The following is a 12,107-nucleotide window of genomic DNA, read 5'->3' as shown; positions in this document are numbered from 1 at the left end:
GTCCTAGAAAATACCCAAACAGACATGATAAAATTTTGAAATCTGAATTATTCTATATAATTTAATTTAATTCTTCCCACAAAAACAAGTATAGGTAGAGTTGACTTCCTAGTAAACCTAATCAAATATTTAAGGAAGAGGCAACTCATCTATTTCTTAAAATGCCTTGAAATCTAAGGAATAGATGAAAACGTTCCTAGACTTGCTTTGAGGACTATCATAATCCTGCTAACAAAACCTGACAAAGATTTGCAATGATAGTTAATTATTGGCCAATAACTTTCATAAACATCAGCATAAAATTCTAAATTAAATATTATTAAATCAAAATCAAACATTTAATTAAAAAATATATATGTCATCAACAGATTAGGTTCATTCTAGAATTGTATTATTACTCTATCATTCATGAATCAATCAAGATAATTTATCAGATTAATAAAATAGAGAAAAATATGTAGAGATATAAAAACAGGTAGAAAAATTATTCAGTAAAATTTTATTCGTAATAATTATATAAATTTTAAGTGTCTACAAAGGAAATAGTTTTTAAATAATTAAAGGACACTAATAACACCAACAAAATCCACAAACGCTTTGAAGTTCTTCCTCTGAAAAACATGTCCTCTGTCACCATGCCAATTCAGCACTACATTCAAGGTCCTTGCCAGTCCTATATCATAAAAAAGAGAAAATTGTAAATAAAGACATAAGACTACGATTAATTACAGAAAACATATTTGAATGGTTAGAAAATTCAGAAGAGTATAGCAATACATTAACTTATAAATAAAGATGGCTAAGTCATTGAATAAAAAAATCACTTGAATTATTCTAAATCACCAAAATGTTATAAACTAAAAAGAAAAGATTTTTATTTTCTTTCAGTTACACATACGTCAATGTAAGTATAAGTGCAAGACTTCTGTAAGAAAAACTATACAATATTGCTACCAAAATTTAAAGTGAAGCTAAATATATAGATCACTATGTCAAAAATTATTAGAAAATCTATTTTAAATACAATTTTTTCACAAATTTGTTTATGTACTCAATACACCTTAAATCAATATTTCAATAAATTTGTGTGGATGTAAATAAAGATCTACTGTTCAGCAGCACAACAGGATGATTATGCTTAAAACTAATCTATTGTATATTTCAAAATGACTAGAAAAGTAGATTTGAAATGTTTTCATCACAAAAAAATGACAAACGTTTGGATTGATGGATATCCCAGTTACCCAGATTTGATCACTACACGTTATATACTTGTACCAAAATGTCCTGTGTCCTCCATAAAGCTATGTACATAAATATTAAAAATAAACAAGACTATAAAAATAAAAAAGTAATGCTGTGCATATGCATGAGGAAGAACAAAATTATAAATATAAAGTCTTAGTATCAACTAAACTGTGTAACAGTTGGTACTTTGATTTGTGGGCAGCTGGCAAATCGATACAAATGTTTTATGGAAATCTGGCAATATTCACATAAAGATACCCTATGACTAATTTTACTTCTGGATTGATTTTTGTGCATTTGTGTGTCTAGCCTGAGTAGATAAGTATGTGTAAGCTAAAATGGGGATGTTGGTGGCAGCATTATTCAGAAGAGCCAATAAAGAGATACAGGTAAATATATATTCATAAATAATTTGTTGAATGACATTAAAAAGAACAACTTGAATTTATTTACAAAATAGAATATTATGCAACAATAAAAGTATACCCCATCTCTGTGAAACACTATGAAGAGTCTCCGAATAATGATGCTCACCAAAAGCAGCAGAGGCCAAAATCAAACACAAGAACAATTTCATCTTTAAAGTTCAGTGACAGGCAGAATGAATTACATTATTAGAAATAAGAGTACTGTTGACCTTTGGAATGAAAAGAAGGGTAGTGATTGAAGGGATAAAAAAGTAGATGTTTAGGAAAGCAGTAATACTGCATTTCTGTCATGTGAACATTTGCACTTTGTAAAGATTTGTCACACTACAAATCTCTGATTCACTCCACTACATACCTATGTTATGCTTTCACAAAAACTTTAGAAAATACAATATTTTGAATTTAGTATAAGAGTTAAAATAGTGTCAATGAAAGAACCGGCTTAAAATGAAATCTTAGAGAATAAAAGTAAGTTAACCAGTGAGGGAAAGGAGATAGTGACACATTTCAGGGGAGGGGAGAATGGAAGGATTCATGGAGTGGTGATTAGTGGGTGAAATTTAAGACATAAATCCAATAAACAGGAAAGACAGATATTCCTATCTATATATATGTAATAAGAAGGAAACAACATAACATCTATATAGGGAATAATTGAGGTTTACAAAATAGGGTAAGTTTAAATTCAAGTTTTGTTTTCAGTGAAACTGGCAGTGTCTTCTGAAGAAATACTACAAGCTTATTACTGAAAGTATGTTTCTATGCACTGTACTTGTTTACTTTAAACTACATTAATGTATGATAAATATTTTCACATATTTTGTTACATTAAATTTTAGATATTTAGAAATTTGAGCAAGTAAAAGCAATAAAATTTTTACAAAATCTTGAATATTTTATTCATAAATCTAAAGAGAAGCATGGCACCAACATCTGCTCAACTGCTCAGCTTCTGTGGAATACTCAGGGTGAAGCAGGAACAGCCATTCACATAGCAGGAGTGGCAGCAGGGCAGAAAAAATGGTTTGAGGGGCTGGAGAGTAGGAGAAACCAAGCTTTTAAACAAGTTGGTATCACGAGAAGTCAGTCACTCTCCTGAGGACTGTGCTAAACCCTGCATGAGGCATCAGCCCCCATGACCCATACACTTCCCACCAGGCCTCATGTCCAACATTAGAGATCACATTTCAACATGAGATTTAAAGGGGACAAATATCCAAATTATAGCATATGTGCATATATATATATATTTACAAATTATAGTAATTTATCTTTAGGAAAACAGCAACATACTATGAGGAAGAATGAAGATGGAACTAAATTTTGATTAGTGTTGAGGTATTAAAGTAAGAGTAACTTAGCATGTGACATTTAAAGTAATACGTGAGAGAGGAGGAGGAATTAGGCAAGTAAAAAATGTAAAGACTACCTTTCTGGAAAGATAAAAAATGCATTTACAAATTATACAGGACTGGAAACAGCTTAGACAAAGTAAAAATTAAAGTCAAAGTAGCTGGGTTGTATGTGAAAATAGAAAGATAGAAGCTCAGGGAAGTGGGCAACGAACAGCTAGTCAAGGCTTCATATTCCTAGATGCATGTGGTAAATATCATCTCAAAGCCATAAAACTTGAAATATTTTATATGCAAAATAATGACAAGCTATTTGTCTCAATTTACATACATTGCTTCGAATATGTTTTACAAAATTATTTTATTGAATCATTTTTAAGCTGGAAAATAAATAACTCCATTATTTATCCTTCTGCTATTGTTTTTTTTGTTTGTTTGTTTGTTTTGTTTTTTTGAGATGGAGTTTCGCTCTTGTTACCCAGGCTGGAGTGCAATGGCGCGATCTCGGCTCACCACAACCTCCGCCTCCTGGGTTCAGGCAATTCTCCTGCCTCAGCCTCCTGAGTAGCTGGGATTACAGGCACGTGCCACCGTGCCCAGCTAATTCTTTGTAGTTTTAGTAGAGACAGGGTTTCACCATGTTGACCAGGATGGTCTCGATCTCTTGACCTCGTGATCCACCAGCCTCGGCCTCCCAAAGTGCTGGAATTACAGGCGTGAGCCACCGCGCCTAGACCTGCTATTGTTTTTATATTAATCAATCTAATAGTTCTATATTGACCCTAATACTAGGCATATGTCTCAGGCACTGCATGGACAGTAATGCAGTATATAAATGTATACACTGGAAGAGTTCATGAAACAAATTCTACAACTACTCTACAGAATAAAACTTGATCTTCAAATATCAGAGAGTTCAAAAAACATTCTGAAGTCACACAGCTTTTTAACTGCAGGAGTGCAAAAAGAATTCATTATTCCTGCTTAAGTATTACACTTAATTATATTAAAACATTAAACCATTTTTCTTCCACCTACACACATTAGCATCTGTCAGGCTAATACCTAAAAACAATTTAATGAGGTGAAAGTTTTATATAAAAATAGATTTTGTACTTATTTTAATTGCACATTTTTACATTTCTTCTATTGCTGATAAAGTTGTGACTTGATACATCAAGTGGCAGTTTAAACATCCCCTACATTTGCTTAAAAATTTGATCCTGAAGTGAAAGTACATCATTCCCTTAGTAGATAATTAAGTTCAGCACACAAATGTGACTGATCGTTAAGTACTGAAGACTTTTTAAGTCAAAGAATGAGTCTTTTATGCTTCTATAATATTTAAATATAAATCAAAATCATTTGAATTCTGTATATGGTGGACAGTTGGCTTTACTCCCATTACTAAATTGTACTGGGAAGATGTGAGTTAATTCAATCAGTGCCCTTTTACTTACTAGTTAGTTGTATGAGTTGCAACTCACCAGGTAGCCAACTCTATATTACCAATTTAAATATCCTTAGTGAAAACATAACAAATAGTATATAATTCATTGGAACAAATTAGTTAGTTTTATTTCCGGTGTAGCTGAATTAAGTGGCGTGAGGATGACTTCATGTTTACTATGTCTACATCTCTAAATTCCAAGCTTGCTCAGCATTGGTGTCATTCTCAGGTGGTCTCTCAACTTATAGAAGAATAGTTGTCAAAAATCTGCAGTCTAGGTTCCTTTCCTAGTAAAACTGACAGAAAGCAGAGCACATTTTCTTTCTCAATATATTATAAATGAAATCCAAGACCTGAATTTTTAACCCTAATCTGAGCCAAATACTTATCTCTAAAAAAAATCACTGTATCCAGGGTTAAGAAATTCACTGAGTACTGGAAAAGGGTGTCTTATAATTTGGAGTCTGTTCTTTGTGCTGGAAAATAAAAATTTAATGCCAGTTACACTGAACTAGTTACACAAATGATTTTGTGTTATCAGTGCATTTAACATTGCACTAAAATTACTACATTCAATTAGTAAATAATTATTGTATAGGAGTTTATTTTATTTTTAAATTTATAATTCACACATGATAATTCTACATATTTATATGGGGAACAATGTGGCATTTCAACACATATGTATGTATATATATATATGTGTGTGTATATATATTTACATATATATATATAAAAGATGATCAAATCAGGGTAAGTACCATATCCATCATTTTAAACAGTTACCATTTCTTTCTGAATAACAACATGCAAAGTCTTTTCTCCTAGCTTTATTAAAATATACACATTTAAAAATCATGGTGAGAGCTTGATGTAGTGGCATGGACCTGCACTTCCAGCTCCTCAGGAAGCTGAGGCAGAAGGATGCCTTGAGCCCAGGAGTTTGAGTCCATCTTGAACAACCTAGTGGGATCCTGTTTCTTCTTAAAAAATAAAAATAAAAATCACTATGAATTGAAATATTTAGTGTATCTATTTTGAAGCCTCACATATTTTAACCTTAGGTCTAAAGCTACTGTATTTATGACAAAGAAAATCATAGGCTAAAAACAGGAATTCTTTAAAAATCATAATTTCATACATAATGTTTTCATATAAATAAGAGATACTTAGTGTGAACTGTTACTCGTTTTTAAAAATCAACTCTGATTAAACTTTACAAGTTTTATATGCTTGCAGAAAATATAAAACCAAGGCATTAATTTCTCAAATTATGTTACCTACTTGTGCTTTTGATGGTTCTGTCACATTTCAAAATGTTTTATTTGCTCTCTTGTAAAATTTTATTAAGACATTTCAATAGGACTGGATAGAAGCCATTCAAGCTTTATGTTCATGAGAAAAAATATATATAGGGCTGGGAGTACTGGTTCATATGCTAGGGGACTCCCTAAAATCTATAGCTTATTTTTCCACAAAGGTGAATCAAAACCCTAAAGGATGTCTCCCCCCTACCTCTGGGCAGTGGCTACCACCTGTGGCATCCTGTGAGAAGCAGAGAAATTCACTGTGAGGCAATCCATCACTGTGTTTGTGCCTCATCGGTTGCTGACCTTGCTGGAACAGAAAGTGAGGCTATTGGCTTACTTCAGGGTAGATGGACAAATACCAGATCAGGCCATCCTTCTGAAAGACTTTGTAACTTTGCAGACAACCGTGGAGCTAAGCCCAGCCACTTTGCTCCTGACCACAGAGCCTGCATGAACTATAACACAATTGTCCAGAAATTCTTGATTATTTTATTCTAGAAGGCCGAATATGCCCAACCAAAGCTCTAGACTGGAAGCTTTACATCAACGGAAGCCACTTCATGACAAATGGATGATGCCACACAGGGTGTGCTATGGTGACTACAGATACGGTAATAGAGACCCATGTCCTTCTCTACTGGCACCTCAGCACAAAAAGCTGAACTGACGGCTCTTACCAGAACATTTGAACTGTTTTATAGAAAGCAGGTAAATATTTACACTGTTGCTAAGCACACATTTATGGTAACGCATGCTCAGGGGGCCATTTGAAAGGAAAGCATCTTCCTGACCTTGATAATATGGATACTAAACATAGATGGAGAATCTCACCCTGCTGAAAGCAATTGCTTTATTGATCCAGGTTGCTATTGGGTACTCCATAGGGCATCAGAAAGATGATTCACAAATAACCAAGGGGAACCAGGCAGCAGATAGAGCTGCCAAGCAAGCTACTGTGGGGCCACAGATACTCAGGGCTCTCATACCCCATTTAGATTTATTAGACTGCAAGCCACATTATATTGAGTGGGATCAAGAGTGTGCCTGCAACTGGGGTACTTCTGACACATACCCTAGCTCACCTTGGAAGATTAGTATTTATGAGAGAATTTTCTCCCTGAATGCTTGGTGTATCAAATTGTAAAACACTTACATGAAGAGACACACTATGGAAAGGAGATCTTGGTTGACCTGATGTGACCATACCTTAGAGGGCATCATATTTTTAAAAATAGTCCATAAAATCACACAAAAATCTCATCTGTTTGCCAAAAATTATTATAAAGGAATTACTTACTCATCCCAAGGAAAAGAGTGAAACACAAGAGACTCAGTCCATTTAAAGACTGGCAGGTTGACTTCACTCCCATGGCAAGGAGAAATTAAAAATTCCTACTAATGTTTGTAGACACATTTTCAGAATGTGTCTTACTTTACCAAATCTGAAAGGAAGACAGTAGTAGATAAAGCTTTACGGAAGGAAATAATTCCTAGATTTAGACTTTCTCATTCAATACAAATTGACAATTGCCCTTTTTTAAATTTCTGAAATTACCTGAAAGGTATGTCATGCTTTTCAGGTCAAGTGGTAGTTACAGTCATCATGGAGACCACAGTTGATGGGAAAGATGGAGAAAATGAATCACACCTTAAAGAAGATGATAAAACTCTTTCAGGTAACAGATTTAAGCTAAGATAAAGTTTTTCCCATTGCCTTACTCTAGGTCATAATAGTAGCTCAAAGGGAGCTTTGGATGAGCCCCTTAAAAATCTCTTATGGGATACCCTTCCAGAGTCCCTCCCTGGGAATTCCACCTTTACATCTAGTAAATGAATCAAGAATTAAGCAATATATACAGCAGATGGGGCATACATTAGTAATAATGCATGCTCTTTCCAGGGCCCCATAGCTCACAGAAGAGCCTCTTCACCCTTTCTGCCAGGAAATACTTTGCTACTAAAATCCTGAAAAAACCAAGAATCAGACTAACAGTTAGCCAAAGAGTGGATGGGACTTCATAAGGTGCTGCTGACCACTCATTTGTTTGTCAGACTGGCTGGATTTAAGCCATGGTTACCTCACACTGAGGTAAAGAAAGCTCCTCCTCAACCCAATACTTCATACAACCAGCCCACTTGGTCAGGTGAGCCAAGAGAAGATCTAAAGTTCCTAACAAAGAAAAATCATATAGATAAGTAACACCCTTCTGTTAACATGAAGTTTTTAATTAATTTTACAGTCATAAATATATTTTTTTTCTTTCCTAAAGCTACCATTTTCACTGAATGGGCCAGATTGTGACTTCTCACCAGAATTAAGAAATCCTATTGGGTCTATGGGAAACTATCATTGTTTTTTTCACCACAGGCTTTTTATGGTTCACACAAGCCATTAAATGGAGCACTTGGAGTTATTTTTATACTTAGGATGAGAGTTCTCATTTATTTCCCTTCAATAATTAGTGCTGCTCATCATGAGTTCCCTACCTTTGAGGAAACAAAGAAACATCTTTTTCATCTGGCCTGTAAACAAGTTAGTGTATTTTCCGCTGTAGGATATGCCATACATGATGGCATAGGATGGCTTACAGCAGTGCAAATACAGGTAATGGATCAAGCACCACTATGCGCTAAAAGACACAACAGCAGCACACTCCAAATTGTCACCCATGATATAGAATGGTTTCCTCATTGACAATTTAACCAAACCTTCCAACTTACTGACAGTGTGTGGCTAAGGTGGCAGAGTAACTCTCATCTACATGGTGGGACCTATCCTTCCCCAGGGGATCCTTTATGGGTCTGCAGCAGGCATGGTTGACCTTGCTCTAAAACTGGACTTGCAGATGCATCTGGGGTTGACCCTACCTACCAAGATGCATTCTGCCTCATTAGGCACTCTCCCTGACAGCTGGGAAGTGTGTAAAAGCCAGGCACCACAGAAATGGGAATACTGGTGGATTTATGCACTAGCTATATTTTCCCCCAGGAGCGACCATGGATGTAGAATTGCAGGTGGAGGCCCTGACTAAGCAGATGGCTGCTTTCTTTAATAACACCTGCCAACACATCACCCTTTTTACTGAAAACAAAAACAAAACCTTACAAATTAGGCAAGTTGCCTTATAAGACTATGACCTTAGGTATACTATCTGCAGCACAAAGCAGCTTTTGTACATTACTTAAGACACAGCATTCCCTCTAAGAACTGGAACGAGACAAGGATTCCCACTTTCGCTACTCCTATTTAGCACAGTACTGAAAGTCCAAGCCTGAGCAATCAGGCAAGAAAAGATAAATAAAAGGCATCCAAATTGGAAAAGAGAAGGTCAAATTGTCTCTCTCTGCAGACAACATGATCTTATACATAGAAAAACTTATAGATACCACTAAGAAACTCTTAGACTTGAGAAATGAATTCAGCAAAGTTGTGAGATACAAAATCAACATACAAAAATCAGTAGCATTTCTATATACCAATAGTAAATTAGCTGAAAAATAAATTTAAAAATGCAATTTTATTTCCAATAGCTAAAGAAATACCCAGAAAGAAATTTAACCAAGGAGGTTAAAAATCTCTACAAGGAAAATCATAAAAGTGCTAATATTAAAATGCTAATATTATTTTATTATGAATTTCCAGTGAACTCAATTACCCCAAATAGTTTTTATACCAGTCATTTGCTTATACTCTGAATCATAATAAAATAATATTCATTAGAATTCCTCTTCTATGAATATATGAATAGATATTTTTCTGACCAAGCTTCCTTTTGAGAACAGTTAGTAAAACAAGAACAACAGAAATAGACAAGAAGAGTGTTTTAAGATATCAGTAGCAATAAAAATCAGAGAGATGAATCCCTTAATGTTTTTAAAGGACTCAGTATAAACTTCATGATAGTAGCGAGTATGATGAGCTGCTATAGATTGACTCTATTATATTTTTAATATCTGAATGCATTTGTTTGTATAATCAATTTAACAGTTTTTCCAGGAAAAAAAAATTATTTACTGATTGTTTTCTTCAGGTGATGACATGTCTTATAATAGCATAAAAATGTGACTGTGACTATTTTTACTTCCATTCTAGCATTTCCATCTTGACCATCACCTTTCCCTATAAATTTTTCTAAAGTTCTCAGAGTGATTTAACCTTGCTTTGAAAGTTTAGGATATATTACACATTCCTCTTTTGAACATCTGTAGTAATTCACTAATACCATTAATCGGCAATATGGTTTGGCTCTGTGTCCCCACCCAAATTTCATTTTGACCTGCACTCCCATAATTCTCATGTGTTGTGGGAGGGACAAACTGGGAGACAATTTGAATCATGGGAGTGGTTTTCCTCCACTGTTCTAGTGATAGTGTGTAAGTCTCATGAGAACTGATGGGTTTATCAGGGATTTCCTTTTTCACATCTTCCTCATTTTTCTCTTGCCACCACCATGTAAGAAGCTTCTTTCACCTCTCACCATGATTCTGAGCCCTCCCCAGCCATGTGACACTGTAAGTCCAATTAAACCTCTTTTTCTTCCTAGTCTCGGGTATGTCTTTATCAGCAGTGTAAAAATAAATTCATACAGTAAATTGGTACCAGTAGAGTGGCTTGTTGCTGAAAAGATACCTGAAAATGAGGAAGCAACTTTGGAACTGGGTAATAGGTAGAGGTTGGAACAGTATGGAGGGCTCAGAAGAAGACAGGAAAATGTGGGAAAGTTTGGAACTTCCTAGAGACTTGTTGAATGGCTTTGACCAAAATGCTGATGATACGGAAAACGAAATCCAGGCTGAGTTGGTCTCAGATAGAGATGAGGAACTTGTTGGGAACTGGAGCAAAGATGAGTCTTGTTAATGTTATAGAAATAAGAGACTGGTGGCATTTTGCTCCTGCCCTAGAGTTTTGTGGAACTTTCAACTTGAGAGAGATGATTTAAGATATCCGGTGGAAGAAATTTCCAAGCAGCAAAGCATTCACGAGTTAACTTGTATGCTGTTAAAGGCATTCTGTTTTGTAAGGGAAGCAGAGCATAAAAGTTCAGAAAATTTGCAGGCTGACAATGCTATAGAAAAGAAACGCCTATTTTCTAAGGAGAAATTCAAGCCACCTGCAGAAATGTATGTAAGTAATGAGGAGGTTAATGTTAATCCCCAAGACAATGGGGAATATGTCTCTAGCATGTCAAAAGTCTTCATGGCAGCCCCTCCCATCACAGGCCCAGAAACCTAGAAGAAAATGGTTTTGTGGGCCAGGTCCAGGGTCCCTGTGCTGTATGAAGCCTAGGGACTTTGTACCCTGTGTCCCAGCCACTCCAGCCATGGCTGAAAAGGGCCAACTTGGAGCTTAGGCTGTGGCTTCAGAAGGTGCAAACCCCAAACCTTGGCAGCTTACAGGTGGTGTGAGCTTGCGAGTGCACAGAAGTCAGGAATTGGGGTGTATGAACCTCCACCTAAATTTCAGAACATGTATGGAAACTCCTGGATGCCCAGGCAGAAGTTTGCTGCAGGGGCAAGACACTCATGGAGAACCTCTGTTAGGGCAGTGCAGAAGGGAAATGTGGGCTTAGAGCCTACACACAAAGTCCCTACTGGGGCACTATCTAGTGGATCTATGAGAAGAGGGCCACCATTCTCCAGAGCACGGAATAGTAGATCCACTAAAAACTTGGACTATGTACCTGGAAAAGCTGCAGACACTCAACATCAGCACATGAAAGCAACCAGGAGGGAACCTATACCCTGCAAAGCCACAGGGGCAGAGCTGCCCAAGACCATGGGAACCCACTTCTTGCATAACTGTGACCTGGATGCAATACCTGGAGTCAAAGGAGATCTTTTGGAGCTTTTAAATTTGACTGCTCTGCTGAACTTTGGACTTGCATGGGCCCTGTAACCACTTTCTTTTGGCAAATTTCTCCCATTTGGAACAGCTGTATTTACCCAATACCTGTACCCCCATTGTATCTGGGAAGTAACTAGCTTACTTTTGATTTTACTGGCTCATAGGAAGAAGGGTTTTGTCTTGTCTCAGGTGAGACTTTGGACTGTGGACTTTTGGGTTAATACTGAAATGAGTTTAGACTTAGGAGGACTGTTGAGAAGGCATGATTGTTTTTGAAATTTGAGGCTATGAGATTTGGAGGGGCCAGAAGTAGAATTATGTGGTTTGGCCTTGTGTCTGCACTAAGGGACACAATCTCATCTCGAATTTTACTCCCATAATTCCCATGTGTTGTGGGAGGGACCCAGTGGGAGTTCATTTGAATCATGATGGCAGTTTCCCCCACATTGTTTTCATAGTAGTGAATAAGTCTCA

This window comes from Cebus imitator, unplaced genomic scaffold, assembly GCF_001604975.1.
Source record: "Cebus imitator isolate Cc_AM_T3 unplaced genomic scaffold, Cebus_imitator-1.0 Scaffold105, whole genome shotgun sequence".
Taxonomy (NCBI): domain Eukaryota; kingdom Metazoa; phylum Chordata; class Mammalia; order Primates; family Cebidae; genus Cebus; species Cebus imitator.
This window is presented reverse-complemented; position numbering follows the sequence as displayed.